The 16,951-nt window shown below is 39.6% G+C and overlaps 1 protein-coding gene across 28 annotated transcripts in view; it reads right to left on the bottom strand.

Annotated features, from left to right (window-relative positions):
- The window catches only part of CACNA1A (calcium voltage-gated channel subunit alpha1 A), a 401,231-nt gene that overhangs the window by 195,207 nt on the left and 189,073 nt on the right, over positions 1-16,951 (bottom strand). The gene's annotated exons all lie outside the window — the stretch shown is intronic.

The following is a 16,951-nucleotide window of genomic DNA, read 5'->3' as shown; positions in this document are numbered from 1 at the left end:
TGAAGATTCCAACTTAAGCACATGTTGTGTCCTGCCATGACTCCTTTCTTCTCTAACTCTTTCATCACTCACAAATGTCAAATTATTTTCCTGATGCATTGGCCTGTCCAAATCATTCCCCTACTTGAAAATCTTTGAAGTCTCCCCTAATGCTTATAGTAAAAATGCTTATAGTTCCTAGGTGGACCTTCCACAATTTCATGCTTTATCCCTTCCAACACTCAATTTGTCTTGCACTCTTCCTTCTCTAGGTATTGGTGCAGACCATCCCATAGGTCTAGAACACATACCCTCCCCATTGCTACCTACTAAAATTCTTCTCTTCCTTTAAAGTCCATATTTTCCATGAAGTCTTCTCTAAGTGATCTCTCCATCCTCATATATCTGTATATCACTTTGTCTGATTCTTTCATTGTCATTATGCTCTACCTTGCACCACATGTATTTGTGTTTACTAATTATCTTTTTGGTTTTTTTAAACCCTTACCTTCCATCTTAGAATCAAGACTATATATTGGTTCTGAAACATCAGGGTATGCTCCATGAGTCATTGAGTATTAAGTGACTTGCAGGAAGTTCCCGTTATCTTTGTTGGATCATAAGCCACATGAAGACAGAAACTTATTTTTCCCATCTTTGTGGCATCAGCTCCAACATGGAATTTTGCATGTAGGAGGTTCTTAACAAATGTTTGATGAATGAGACAAGGAATATATACAAACTCTTTTCTAAAAACCCCTTACCTTCTATCTTAGAATTGATTCTAAGCATTGATTCTAAGGCAGAAGAATGTTAAGGACTAGGCAATTGAGGTTAAATGACTTGTCTAGGATCTCATGGCTAAGAAATATCTGAGGCCAAATTTGAACCCAAGACCTCCCATCTTCAGGCCTGGTGCTCTCTCCACTGTGCTACCAAGCTGCCACCGCATATACAAACTCTTAAGAAAAGGAGCAATCACTACAGATCTGCAGAGATTTCTCGATAATGTTCTATAAGACTAACTTCATTCCCTCTGGTGGATCACAGAACTGCTGTAGAAACACAGTATACCTGGAATTTAGCAAGGCATCTGTCAAAGCCTCTTATAATAGCTTTGTGGACGAGATGTAAACTAGATGATGGCAGAGTTAGGTGAATTCAGAACCAGCTGAGGACATTGGATAAAAAGAATGTCATTTAATGGATCAAAAAAATCAACCTGAAGGGAAGACTCTGTCTTTGGTCCTATTTTTCACAAGAATTATAATCAGTGATTTGAATGAATAACTAGATGGCAATACTTACACATTTCTGGATGCTATGAATCTGTGGTGCTCAGAACTAAAAATCATAATCCAAATATGGTATTATCAGAATAGAGTATAGTAGCGGTATCATTTCCTTTGGTTTGAATATTATGCTTTTGTGTCACATGCTCCTTTATGACATAAAGGGCCCAGACAGACTTTAGGGATCTTTAGTTCTCTGCCTCACAGGATATCCAAGAATGTCAGTCTGATATTTCTCAAAAGGTAACCATTAGTTTCTCATATAAGCATTCAGGCTCACAAGGTTCAAAATGGAAAAGTTTTATTTTTTAATTTAAATAATTTTTTAAACCCTTACCTTCTGTCTTAGAATTGATACTGTATATTGGTTCTAAAGCAGAAGATCAGTAAGGGCTATGCAATAAGGGCTAAATGACCTGCCCATAGTCATGCAGCTAGGAAGTGTCTGAGAACAGATTTGACCTCAGAACCTCTCATCTCTGGCTTTCAATCTACTGAGCCACCTAGCTGCCCCAGCATTCTTATTTTCTATTTGCCACCCCACCTCCTATCTTTCTCAGCTATTTTGGATTATTCAAATAAAGATGGTCTTACTCTGAGAAAGAGTCCCAAAAGGGTTGGGGTAAAGGACAAAGCCACTTGTTCCCCTGGATGCTCCTACCCTATGGGGAAGGAGATTTGTGTTCCTACTACACTTCTATTAATTAGATTATAATTAAAGCTATGATCACATTAGATTTTTTTTGGCTGCTCTGAAACACTGCTGACTCACATTGACTTTGTAGTCTAATAACATTCCCAGTGTTTTTCGCATGAACTTTGGCTAGCTGTGCCTTCTTGTCCCATATTTGTGCAATTGATATTTCAAATAGGATTCAACAATTATCCCAGTTGTTTCATTTTGCCAGATTTTGTCTACAGTCTTCCTTAACTATTGAGATATAAAATAGGGGAACAGACTAAATAATCTCTAAAATTTCATCCAGCTCTGAGTCAATAATCTAGTGATCTTCTGCAGATCAGATTTTGTCAAAACAGTGTTTTGGCTAGTCACACTCTTGAGTTTTCTAAAAATTTGAGAAACGTTATCAGTTAGGAAAACCTTTTAAATTAAGTCATAGTTAAAAATGGGAAACCAAACAGGTCTAATGCCCTAGGACAGTGATAGTGAACTTTTTAGAGCCTGAGTGCCCAAACTACAACCCTCATGCTGCATGTGAGTCCCCCACCTTATACCCTAGACAGGAGAGGGAAAAAGCACTCCCACTGGACTGCTGGGGAGATGGGTGGGTGATAAGAGAAATGTCCTCAGCCATGCATGGAGAAAGGGAGATGAGCAGCTCTCTCTGGCATGCATGCCATAGGTTTGCCAACATGCCCTAGGACATTCCACTAAAGATCTCCCTGAATATCAATATGGATGTATTAATTACTGGATTTTGGATCTGGTCATTGAACTAATTTGAAATCAATCTTCCTTACTCCATTATCTTCCAATCCACACTTCTTCCATCTGTCTAATAGGAAATTATAAGGGACTCTGTTGAATGCCATCATGTATATTATGTTTGCTGTATTCCCCCAATATAGTTTGGTGACTCTATCAGCAAAGGAAATGAGATCAATTTACCATGCCCTGATCATGCTGGCTCTTAGTGATCATTGCCTTTCCCTTCTAGGGTTCATAAACTTTTCCTTTAATGATATTTTCTAGAAATTTTCCAACAAAAATTAAAAAATTTTAAAAGTTAATTTTTAAAAGTCACATAAGGGTGGCAGAAACCATTCTCTTCCTTTTGGGGGGAAAATGTATACATTAGCTTCTTCAAAAGAGTGGTACTTCTCTTCCCAGTTTTTCAGTGACAATCCACAATAGCTCAGCAATAATAACTGACACTACAACATGCTTTTAAACATATTATTTCACTTAAGACTCACAAACAACTTGTAAGTACTACCAGTACTATTATTCCCATTTGACTGATGGGGGAACAGGCACAGAAAGGGCAACTTGCCCATGATTGTCCAAGTAAAGACCCAGAAGTAGAATTGAATCCCAGACCCCTACTGACCCCAAGGCTAGCATTCTTTCTATTGTGCCTTGCTGCCTTTAATGATATAGGATCACCTTCTAGTTTTTGCAACATCTGGAAAATAAAATTTAATCAGACCTGATGGCTTGAATTCATTGGAAAAAAGGTATTATTATTAGGGCAACTAAATGGTTCAGTGGATAGAGAGCCAGGCCTGAAGACTGGAGGCCCTGGGTTCAAATAAGATTGCAGACACTTCCTAGTTGTGTGACCCTGGGCAAGTCACTTAACTCCAATTGCCTAGCCCTTGCTGCTTTTCTGTCCTAGAAATTATAGAAAGTATAGTAACCACAAAATGTCTAGCCTTTATAGCTTTTCTGCCTTGAAACCAATACTTAGTATCATTCTAAGGCAGAAGGTAAGAGGTTAGGTTTCCCCCTCCCCCCAAAAATATAGGTATTTTCTTAACACAACATTTTTCCTAGGCTTAAATTTTCTGTCTGTGGTTCAAGCTTGGAACCTTCTTTGCATTCTCTTAACACTATAATATTATAATTCCCCAGCAACATTTCTAAGTTTCATTTGTTTCTTCTGCATCATTTGTCCCTACATAAATTACCAGGAGTAGAGACCAGTCATCAGACTGGACAAATAACAAAAATTAACATATTTATATGGCACTTATTACGTGCCAGAAACTGTTCAGCCATGTCAGTTAAGTCTGACTTGACCCTATTTGGGATTTTCTTGGCAAAGATACTGAAGCAGTTTGTCATTTCCTTCTCCTACTCATTTTACAGATGAGGAAACTGAGTCAGGTAAAGTGACTTGCCCAGGGTCACTGAATCAGAAGAGCCTAAGGCTAGATTTGAACTCAGATCTTCCCAATATCAGGCCCCAGGAAACTTTACATCACACTCAGAATACATGTCCTAGGAAGATAGCACACATCCCTATTATTTGAGATTGTTCTTGGGACACAGTAACATAGTTTCAGTGACCAGATCTAAGGAGATGATAATCCTGCTGTATCATTCCCTAGTCAGACAGCATCTAGATACTGTGTCCAGAAATGGATGCTACATTTTAGGAAATAATCTGACAAAGCAGAGTAGATCTGGGAAGGGAAACCAGAATGAGGGGGGGGTGCAGCAGACTTGAACACATCCAATGCTGAGAATAGCTGAAGGAATTGGGGATATTTAACCCAAAGAAGAGAAAACTGAGGAGAAATAGAATTGTTGTCTTTAGCTGTCTGAAGGATTGCTGTGTGGGAAAAGGGTTAGAGTTCTTTTGTTGTATCCCAGAGGACTGGGCTAGAAATAAGAGTGGAAGTGACAGAGAGGCAGATTTATTATAAAGCAAACAAATGCCTAAACCAAATAAACAAATAAAAACTTCTTAACAGTCTGTGCTGCCCAAAAATGGACCTAAAAGGAGAGTCATATTTTAGGTTCAAGTTGGACTAGAGGAGTAGGAGTGGGGGGGTCCTTTCTAACTCCAGGATGCTGTGGCTCTATAATACTATACTATAATATATCACCACTGCCTTTTGGATGGAGAGTAGTATAAGAGACAGATCACATGGCTTGTGAAGGCGTCTATACTTCAAAACAGCCAGGATATTGCTTATATCTCAAGAATTCAATGAATCTGTGATCTCATCACCATCAATTATCCTGATGCCAAGTCATCTAGAATTTCTCATCTCAGAGGCAGCCAGCCAGGTAGTGCAGTGGATAGAATGCTGGACCTGAAGTGTGGAAGATCTGAGTTCAAATCTAGTCTCCAACATCGTGTGTCTCAGATGTGTGACTCTGGACAAGTCTGTCTCAGTTTCCTAAACTGTAAAATCGGGATTATAATAGCACTTACCTCCATGGTTATTGTAAGGACCAAATGAAATGATATTTGTAAAATTCTTAGCATAGTGCTGGCACATAGTATGTTCTATGTTTTCCCTTCTTAAGCTGCAAATCTCATATCCATGAATTTCAGGAAATATTCTAGGTGGGGACAGGGAGGAATTCTTTGGGGCTTTAGAGAGGCTTTGCTCTAGGTCTCTTAACACTCCAGAGGCACAATGAAATAAACTTTAGTTAGCTCCCATCTTTGTTCCTATTATATTAACTTCCTTCCTTTGATGATACCTTTTAAGCTCTTTTTATGGGCTGTTCATTACTGTAATATGTTGCAGTCTGTCTATGTGCACCTTGCATCCTTCTATTGCTCTCTGGGTGACCCACAATTTTGATGCTGCAGATTGTGGTGTTTCAAGATGATATACGGACAGAATCACTAGAAGAAAAGTGGTATTTTAAAGAAGGTGTTTAAATTTTTGTGTCAGAGAGAAGTTTAAGGTCATTGAAAGTCCTGTCAGTAAAAAACAAATATCAACAATATCACCTACTATATGCCAGGTATTTTGAAAATAGTATCTCATTTGAGATTCACTGTAACCCTAGGAGATGGATGCTATTATTACTCCTATTTTGCAGATGAGAAAACTAAAGCAAACAGAGGTTAAATGACTTGCCTATGGTCATACAGCTAGAAAGGGGCTGAGGTTGGATTTGAATTTTGATCTTCCCAATTCCAGCACCAGTACTCCACCAACTATGCTACCTAGCTTCCCATTTTCTTCCTTCAATTATAACTGATCCAATCCTCTCCTTCCTATTCAATGTGAGGCTTATTTCATCTGATCTATCTAACTTTATCTCTGTTTCATATCTACATATGTTCATATATTAGCTCAATGGACTATTTACTCAACTGTATATCATTGACTAGACAAGAGCCATTTTTCATCCACTTGTTTTGGTTTTTTTAAATTTGGATTGTTAGGCCAAATTCTTTTGAATAACTAGAGATATCATTTAAGAGTCTCTACAATCTAACGGAGATGAGGGGAGGTTGATGTAGAAGGACATCCATGAACAAGAATATCAGGAAGAGACTCCCCCACTCCATTTATTGAGAACTGTTCTTCCACTAAGACTCTGCATGGGACAGCCTCCATTATGGAAACAAACACATATTTCCCTTTTTTATATCTTGCTTGATAATAACAGTAACATAAATGCATAGGATCATAGATTTCTAGCCAAAAGGGCCCTCAGATGATATCTAGTACAATTTCTTAGTTTCACAGATTAGAAAACCTTAGGGAAGTCAGATGACTTACCCAAGGTTACACACTTAGTAAACATCAGAGATGGGATTTGAATCCAGAACTTCCGATTATATGGAATCCAGCTCTTCTAACAGTATCATTGCCTCTTGACTGAACAAAGTTTTCTCTATTTTTGCTTTGTTCAAGGAATCTTGTATGATCTTAAAATATATGTGGAAGTCACCTTATCAGAGGAAAAAATTTTTTTTGAGGAAAGGTGACATTTTGCTCTGTCAAATAAGATGCTTTTTATAATCAATACAAAACAAGCACAATGAGATCTTAAATTATCTACACCTGTAAACTGTAGAACTGTAAAGAGGAGGTCTGTGGTAGAATAATGTTTGCAGAAGTCTATTTGTTCCATTCTCATATTTCCAGTAAGAATGCTCTGAATTATATGTGTGTAAATTATTTTCATATTTTGTAGAGATGAGAAATTAGACATATGGTTTGGTACATATTGATGTCCTTTCAATTGACTTGTATTTTTCAGCAATAATAACATCTGTGATTTTCCCCAATTATTTTGTGCTTTCTCCTCTTTCGTATATCTTGAAAATCAATCCTTTAATGTCCTCAAAATTGAGTCACCTCATATGAAGATCTTTTCTGTATATACTTGGTCTGGTTTAGCTGCTCTTCCATCCTTGTTTTCTTTAGAGTAATTTTTACTTAGTCTAAATGTAGGGGCTGTACCATTATTGATAAAGAAAGTGATTTGTTATAGAAATGTGGATAGATTTGATTTGATTTTTTTTACTTTTGTTGTTAGGCCTGCTGGTTTCATCTTTTAAGTGTTCTTGAGATGATCTGGTTTAAATAGATCTCATGCTGAGCTTTCTGCAAATTAGCTTTTTCTCTCTGCCACTACTCTCTGATGTAGGAGTCAGTACTGCTCATAATCTTCCATGATCCTTCTCTGTAAGATTTTGCAAATGAGTTCATATCCTAAAAGTGCTACCCTTGACTGACATATCTTTTCAGGTAGCAAGGAGATCAAGCAAGCATTAACTGTCTGAGAAGGTGGTTTGTAGGCTCTTTTGGCCTCCTTATTGTAGTGATTATTCTATGTTGGTTAAAATTCTATAGAAAATGGTAATTGTGTTTCTTCTAAAATCCATTTCTCATGTTTTTGGCATCAATAGCTTATTTAAATAGATCATATTGGAGCTGTTTTCATTGCACATTATCATTTTAATTCTAATTTGGCATTAATTTTTATCTTTCCTCTAACAAATCAATGATTTGTCTGTAAACAGACACCTGATTTAGAAATGACTCCCACACCAGTCACCAATCATCTCCTGTCTGTTAAAATGTAATTTCATTTTATACGTTATTTATTGCCTACCTTTTCCAATGCTTCCTGACTTACTTCTTGGAAGGTAGGAGCAGGGGATGGACCTGAAATCTCTTTTCTATTGAATCTGTACCATCTGAGTAACTCACTGGCTTTGTTCTTCAAGTAGGACACTGCGCAGAAACTATGCAGTCTTCTTCTTTCTCCAAGGAGCATGACACATCAAGATATTCCCTTCTATTTTTCTGGAAGGTCCAATCCCTGGACTCTCAAATGTGGGATTACCATATAGAATTACCTGGTAAATCTCCTTTCTCTGGCTAACAGCCTAGATTCCAGGACTACACTACTTGGGAGTTTTGCAATCCCCACTTTACCAGGCAATAGTTTGGGTCTCTTGAGTACTGTCCATAAACTATCTTCTTAGGCTGAATGGACACTTATATTTCTATTTCTGCTATGCACTTCTGCAGGAAATCTATCCTGGTTGCTACCATCTGTTAAATTAAGAAAGTCTACTGTCAGGATCTCTCAGGTTACCTCTAAGGACATGTCTCCTCCTGCCATGTGCTTCTGCTTCAAGCCACCATCAACTAATTATTCCTGGGGAAAGGAAACTGTACATGGGCACAGACTCTTTCTCCCAACCATATTTCCCCCAAACAAGTCTAATTTATTATGTTCTGGTTAGAAAGACAGTGGCAGAGAGACAGGGAGGGATAAGAAGAGAGGAAAGCAGAGAGAAAAAAGAGAAAGTTGGGCTTACAACTCAATTTTATAGAAAGACAGTGGCAGAGAGACAGGGAGGGATAAGAAGAGAGAAAAGCAGAGAGAAAAAAGAGAAAGTTGGGCTTACAACTCAATTTTCTAGAAAGACAGTGGCAGAGAGACAGGGAGGGATAAGAAGAGAGAAAAGCAGAGAGAAAAAAGAGAAAGTTGGGCTTACAACTCAATTTTCTAGAAAGACAGTGGCAGAGAGACAGGGAGGGATAAGAAGAAAGAGAGGAAAGCAGGGAGAAAAGAGAGAAAGTTGGGCTTACAACTCAATTTTATAGATCATAGAGCATAGCATTTTCTCCAAGAGTTGTCTTCCTGGGTCTCAATCAGCTAATCACCTTAGAAGTAGTCTCAATCATAGGAATGTCCTCTATGTTGCCCAGTGACCTTTTGGGGTCGATTGGTGGAAATTATTGGTCTTATTAGGAACTAACCTGATAAACTCCCTGATAGTATCAATAGTTGAGTTTATATTGCCCCCATTGTTACAGAAGTAGGAGGGGATTGTAAAGTGTTAAAGGCCATTTTGTTGTTTCCTGGAATACTATGGCCAAAGGGTTAATCACCCAGAAGTTAGCCTGCTAGAGGCTTGCTGATGAATCTTATCTACAGTAGTCCTTGGATAGAAATCAGAGTATATCAAAGTTTTTTCAGCATGATTAAACATGGCACATCCTTAAAAAACCCAGGAACACCTCTATGTCACAAGACAGCTTTGGAGAAGGACTTTTTGTGGAGGGTGAAGTTTAAACTTCCTTAAAGATTATTTTCATCATTTGGTACCCTTGCTCAAAAAAAGTTCATTGGCTAAAGCTCACTGCTTGACTTTGAAGGTCTCTCATAATCTGATCCCATTCTACCTGTCTAACCTTGACCCTCACTGTTTCCCAACTGATCTAGGAATAATGTTATTGTTCCGTGACCATGTCATTTATACTTCCAATCTTCATATCTTTATTCATGTCGCTCTTTTTGCCTTCTGCCTATTCAGATCTTATTTCATTCATGTTCTATCTTTTTTCATGAGGCCTTCTCTGATTCCTTTAGCCCTTTTTTCACTGAAAAAAAAGTATTTGCTGTCAACCATAAAACTTAGAACTTAATATATTGTCTATTATTATTTCATTATGCCTTTGCCTTTCAATTGGACTTTGTTGATGATAAGCATCTCTCTTAAAACTTGTTTTCTTTTCTCTGAAAGTCTTGCAGAGAACTCAAGTAGGAGACCAATAAATAATCATTAATTAAATGATTAACATACAGTATGATAATCTCCTTTGCTGCAGATACCTAAGCAGGCATAGGCTTTTGTTTAGCAGGCCAATATGGAGTTGGGTATGCGGCACAACTAAACTGTAAGTGTTCTTTCCTTGGCTCTCTCTTACCTGCTCTGGGTCTGGGTTTGTGGCCATAGTTGACTGCCCTTGTATAATGAAGATAACAGTTTTTGGCCCTTCCTGACCTACAAAAAATCAGTGAATCATAAAAGTATAGCATCTTGGAGCTGAAATGGGCCAAGAGGTGCAAAACATTTGGCAATCCTTATCACAGGGCACTCGATAAACAGAATTTTATGCATAGAGATGTCCGTGTTATACACACACTAGGAAAAGACATCTCTGCCCTCAGATCCCCTCCACAACACAAATCCCTTCCTACAGGTGCCCGTGTATGTGTTCAACCAATCAGCATACATACGAGCACACAGGCAGATGGCAAAGTTGTTTCTAAGACCATGATGTACCAATAGAGAGTTTGGCATTCAGAACCCTTTATAACCAAGTCCAGTCTTCAGACATTTTCCTTCTTAACACCCACTCTTTGATGAAGTGACACTGGCCTCCTGGCTCTTCTAGACAAGACACTCCATCTCTCTGCTCCAAGCATTTCCTCTGGCTCCCCATGCCTGGACTGCTCTCCCTCTTCTGCTTTGTCTATTGCCTTCCCTGGTTTCCTTTTAATACTAACTACAATTTCGTCTTTTACTGAAGCCTTTCCAACTCCCCCCCCCCCCCTTCATTTCAATACCTTCCCTCTGTTAATTATTTCCTTTAGCATATGTTAGAAGCAGGGTAAATAGGAAATAATATATATTATTATTATTATATATACACATTTCTATTAGATTGTAAGCTCCTTGAGGGCAGGAACTGTCTTTTGCCTGGTTTTGTAGCCCCAGCACTTAGCACAGTATCTGGCACACAGTAGGCACTTAATCAATGCTTATTGATTAATTAATAGTTTAATGTGCTAGAAGCACAGCAACTCTAGGCAGAATCACCTCATCAAGAAAAGATGGAGTTATGCAGAGAGAAGGCCTGACTCAGGTTGGAATCAAAAGAGACCAAAGTGTGAATTCTGGCTATGACTGACCTGATATTTAGCCATGGGCAATAACTATGTTTCTGAAGCTGTAAAATGGTAGGATAATACCTGTGCTACCTACTTCACAGGGTTGTTTGTTGTAAAGACTTTGCTATATACATACGCTAATACACAAGAAGTATTATTTTCTATACATGGATGCATTTCAACTTCCTCCTCTTCCACATCATTGAACAAGGGCGTAAAGATAACAATTATTTATTCATGCCAGGTGGGTCTGTCCTTTGCTCTCCTGTTCCCTGCCCCCAAGATACATTTATCCTAATTAACAATGATAGCCACACACTCCCAGCCCCTTAGCCTTTAGGATCAAGCCTTCCCCAAATGCCGCCTTCACTCACTTTTTTTTTCTTTTTGGTAAGCACAATTCCCTGCAGACTGACAAATGAGTGTAGTGTCTTAGTCCGGGGGGAAAAAACCAATCTAATACAGCAGGATTAATATAAGATCCCCAGGGAAAGCCTCCTAACAAAGAAGCAAACTGCCCCCAGGTCCTCCTGGTTAGGCTCTCAAGGCTAGCCAGGACCTGGATGAGACCCGAGGGCTCCCCTGCACAGCTCTTACAGCTCCCGGATCTGGCAACCCTCTCCTCATTGTACCCTTTCACAGGGAGGGAGAGCTCGGTTGGCAAATGACCTCATCACCTCCCTATTCTGAAGGAAAGCATAGCTTCCTCTCTGCCTGTCCAGCCATCTCCTGCCTCAGCCCAAGGCCTTTATTGGCTTCCCTCTCAGCTGAGAGCTTCAGACTTGCCTGCCTGCCCGCCTGTCAGACCCTCAGCACCCCACCCCCTCTCCTGCAGCTCCCTCTGTGAAGGAGAGAAGAGCCATTAGCTTTGCTGTACACACAAATGGAATGAGGGACAGCCTGGCCTTCCCCAGCCCCACTGAGGCAAGAGGGATGAGGAGAGACTGACAGACCCAATACAAGCCCTCTGTGGGTCACTCAATCCTTCCTAAATCTCAGGACCTGGTAGAACAGGAAACAGACTGCTTGATGCAGCTGGAGAAACATCAAGCCCATAGAAATTCAGAAAATCGTCCCCCTTACATTCTCTCTCTCTCCTTATCTCTCTCTCTCCTTATCTCTCTCTCTCTCTTTCTCTCTCTCTCTCTCTCTCTCTCTCTCTCTCTCTCTCTCTCTCCTTATCTCTCTCTCTCTTTTTCTCTCTCCCTCCCTCCTTTCCTCTCTCTCTCCATATATATATATATATATTTCCCCCCTTCTCTCTCTCTCTCTCACTTCCCCCTTACTCTTCCTCTCTCCCTCTTTCCCTTCTCTCTGTCTGTCTGTCTGTCCCTCCCCCTCTCTCCCTTCCCTTTCTCTCTCTCTCCCCCCTCCCTCCCTCTCTCTCTCCATATATATATATATATTTTTTTTCCCCTTCTCTCTCATCTCTCTCTGTCTCTCTCACTTCCCCCTCACTCTTCCTCTCTCCCTCTTTCCCTTCTTTCTGTCTGTCTCTCCCCCTCTCTCCCTTCCCTTTCTCTCTCTCCCCCCTCCCTCTCTCTCTCCATATATATATATATTTTTTCCCCTTCTCTCTCATCTCTCTCTGCCTCTATCACTTCCCCCTTATTCTTCCTCTCTCCCTCTTTCCCTTCTCTCTGTCTGTCTGTCTGGCCCTCCCTCTCTCCCTTCCCTTTCTCTCTCTCTCTCCCCCCTCCCTCCCTCTCTCTCTCCATATATATATATATTTTTTTTCCCCTTCTCTCTCATCTCACTCTGTCTCTCTCACTTCCCCCTCACTCTTCCTCTCTCCCTCTTTCCCTTCTTTCTGTCTGTCTCTCCCCCTCTCTCCCTTCCCTTTCTCTCTCTCCCCCCTCCCTCTCTCTCTCCATATATATATATATTTTTTCCCCTTCTCTCTCATCTCTCTCTGTCTCTCATCTCTCTCTGCCTCTATCACTTCCCCCTTATTCTTCCTCTCTCCCTCTTTCCCTTCTCTCTGTCTGTCTGTCTGGCCCTCCCTCTCTCCCTTCCCTTTCTCTCTCTCTCTCTCTCTCTCTCTCTCTCTCTCTCTCTCTCTCTCTCTCTCTCTCTCTCTCTCTCTCTCTCTCTCTCTCTCTCTCTCTCTCTCTCTCTCTCTCTCTCTCTCTCTCTCTCTCTCTCTCTCTCTCTCTCTCTCTCTCTCTCTCTCTCTCCCCCTCCCTGATCCACTTCTTTTCCCATCTACTTTCAAGGCTTCCTCCTTGAATGAAGCTTCTTGAGAATCCCCCGCCTCCCTCCTGTGTCTTTGAATACTCTCTCCTTAGCCCTTCTCCTTGGCTACCTTACAATAGATTTATATATTTATTTGCATGTTGATTATTTATTTGTGTATATCCTACTTTCTCCTCCCCCACCCCCACCCCCACCCCCAGTAGACTTTAGTTTTCTTGAAGGCAGGAGCTCTGCTTATTTTCATATTTGCAACTTCAGGTCCAGCCCAGATATTTTGGGGCTGCACATAGCAGATATTAACAAACTCATTGAGTTAAAATAAATATCCCAAAACAGAAATTTGGAAAGGGAGTTAAAACCCTTCCCTTTTGGCCATCCAGGTGGTCTTACATCCTTCATCTTTCACACCTGGGGTTCAACTTCATGGAAATAGAAACAAAAGATGAAATGGAACCTCAATAATGAATATCTCATGAACAAGAGCTCTTCCTTGGAGACATCAAGTTGGACAAACCTTCTCTGCCTTTAGTCCTGAATTCGGGGTTTAGGGCTGGCTTACTTAATAGTAAGAAAAAGGAAAAGGCAAAATTCCCAGCTTCCTTGTCCTTGGACCTAGCACAGGGGAATTCTGCTGTCACACTCAGGCTTTGATCCTCAGATTCTAATGTTTTCATCCAACACTAGAGCTGGAAGGGACCTTAAAGATCACTTTGTCAAAGACCCTCTCTTATTACATATGGGAAAGCTGAGGACAGTAAAGGGAAAGTAACCCACCTGAGGTACCACAGCAAAGTGATGGGCAGGTTAGCTCTCAAACTTGGGGTCTCCTGATTACAGCATTTTCCCAGTTTCCTCTTTGCTAGTCTCTTTGTGGACATAAGGTTATCCCTTCAGAGGCATTTATTTTTTTTTTTTTAAATATATTTTATTTGATCCTTTCCAAGCATTATTCGTTAAAGACATAGATCATTTTCTTTTCCTCCCCCCCACCCCCCATAGCCGACGCGTAAGTCCACTGGGCATTAGATGTTTTCTTGATTTGAACCCATTGCTTTGTTGATAGTATTTGCATTAGAGTGTTCATTTAAAGTCTATCCTCTGTCATGTCCCCTCAACCTCTGTATTCAGGCAGTTGCTTTTTCTCGGTGTTTCCACTCCCATAGTTTATCCTTTGCTTATGAATGGTGTTTTTTTTCTCCTGGATCCCTGAAAGTTGTTCAGGGACATTACACCGCCACTAATGGAGAAGTCCATTACGTTCGATGATACCACAGTGTATTAGTCTCTGTGTACAATGTTCTCCTGGTTCTGCTCCTCTCGCTCTGCATCACTTCCTGGAGGTCGTTCCAGTCTCAGAGGCATTTATTACAGAAGGGATCAGTCTCCAGATATGTAAAACTGTCTTGTTTTATTTCTATTATATGTTTCAGAAACACTAAGTGCTTCTAAAAATAAGAGAATCAACATGTCTGATACCTCCCTCATGAACATTTTTAATGCACGAACCAGGCCATCAAATACATTATAAGAAGTTGTTGTTTGGTTGTTTCAGGCTTGTCAAACACTTCATGACCCCATTTGGGGTTTTCTTGGCAGAAATATGGGAATGGCCTGCCATTTCCTCCTCCAGCTCATTTTACAGATGAGGAAACTGAGGTTAAGTGATTTACCCAAAGCCACACAGCTAGTTAAGTGTCTGTGGTCAAACTTGAACTCAGATCTTCCTAACTCTAGACCCAGCACTCTACCCAGCCCATCACCTAGCTTCCCCAGTGTAAAATGTACCATTTAAAATACCAAGTTTTTCTTCAGACTTTAAAAAGGAAGAAGACAGAAAACTTTAGAAGTCCATGAAAAATGATAGTGGTTTAGAAACTGTAGTAAGCATATGTGATTATAAATAAAAAAGGCTAGAGGCAATTCTGAGAAACAATATGGCCATTCAAAAACCATCACTGCTTCAAAGTAAACCTGGCCTTTTCTTAGGTAAAACCCCCCGCCCCATATATTAGCCAGGGCAATGGAACTGAACCAAGGCCTGATACTAGAGCAAAGGTGTGGAAAGTTCCCCATCCAAGCCCTCATCTGACAGAGCCAAAAGAATTTGGACAGCACCTATGACTGTATGGTCAAGGTTTTAAGCTAAATAAATGGCCCAAAGGAGTCAGTAGCCAGAAGAAATAAGGAATAGCTGATTGGGAACAAAGCAGAAAAAGGAAAGGAGCAAAGGAGAGGGGTTCAGATTATAAGGAAGAAAAATAGATGATAATAAACTGGAGTCTAGAAGGATAACTGGAAAAAAAAGGACAAAAAAAAAGAGTACAGTATGGTCCAAGTACAGTATGGGATGGGGTCAAATGACAAATTACTCTCAACAGTCACAAAGTCAACATAAACGGCAGAATTTAATTCCACAAGTATCTATTGATACCTAGCACATACTTAGCAAGGGCTGTAGAATCACTGTTAGCCATGCAAACTATGTTTTTTTTTTAAGCAATCAGAGGTTTTCAAGGCTCTGCACTTTCAATAAAGTCAGTCAATTACTCCCAGGATGAAGCAATGACCAATTCAGAACTGATAGATTATGAACTTCTGGCCACTAGATGGCTAGACCTGGCATCAAGAAAACTTGAATTCAAATTCAGTCTTGTATATTTACTAATTGTGTGACCCTTAACCTCAAATCTGCCTCAGTTTTCTCATCTGTAAAATAAGGATAAAAATAGTTCCTAACTCCTAGGATTGCTTTGAGGATCAAATGAAATAATATTGTGTAAAGTATTTTTATTATATTATAGTATTATAAAACAGAACTGAACATGTTATAATAAAATATATAATCTAAATAGAGCATAATAAAATATAACATTACTATACAATATATATTATAAGAACATATAAAATATAAATTCTGGCTACTATTATAATTGTTACTATTATTATGTGAGTGGTACCTCTGATATCCCTTACAGCAGTCCTTTTTCTCTATTTCCATTGCCATTTCCCTAATCCTGGCCCTTATTACCATCTGGGTTACTCCTAATAAGTCTCTTCACCTTCACTCTCACCCTCTCTCCAACGTACTAATTTTCCTTAGGATACATTCAAGTCACTCTAGCTCAGAAATATTTGGTGACTACTGATAGCTTATTAAATAAAGTTCAGACTCTTTTGCCCAATATGCAAAGCCCTTCACCATAAGTCCAACATCCTTGTGCCATTCTCCTCTCTATTCTCACATCCAAGCAAGACTGGAATATTTTCTGTCTTCAACATGCACTCTGTGCTTTCTTCCTTTCATGCTTTTGATCAAGGAATACCCTTTGCCTGCACTGTCTTTCCTTTATCTACTGAATTCCCACTAATTTTTTAAAGCCCAAATAAAATCCACTTCCTTTTCATTCATTCAGACAGTATTGTTTGCTCCTGACTAGGCTATAATAATCTCCATGAGGGCAAGGATCATGCCAGATGTAAACCTCCCAAGAAATGAAAACAACCTTTTTGGCAGCATGCCAAATATTATTTGTAATGCCGTATATCACTGAAAACAAATAAGCAAATAAATAAACAAACCAACAGCAGAAAGAATAAATGTAACATAATTGTAGACATTGCTCCTCAACTCTTCATATTTATTTCTCCTACTTTCTACTCCTCTAGGCTCAGAGGAACTCCAGGGCATATTTATAACAAAGATATTTAGAATTACACACTGAAGCACATGGCTCTGAATGCAGAAATAATTTAATAAATATTTGTCAGGAAGTGGGAGCCATAGCACTCTGTCAGAACAGAGTCCTTCCAGCAACCCTCACTCAGATGTCTCTACAGAAAACCA

This window comes from Monodelphis domestica, chromosome 3, assembly GCF_027887165.1.
Source record: "Monodelphis domestica isolate mMonDom1 chromosome 3, mMonDom1.pri, whole genome shotgun sequence".
In the NCBI taxonomy this organism is placed as follows: Eukaryota; Metazoa; Chordata; class Mammalia; order Didelphimorphia; family Didelphidae; genus Monodelphis; species Monodelphis domestica.
This window is presented reverse-complemented; position numbering and strand designations above follow the sequence as displayed.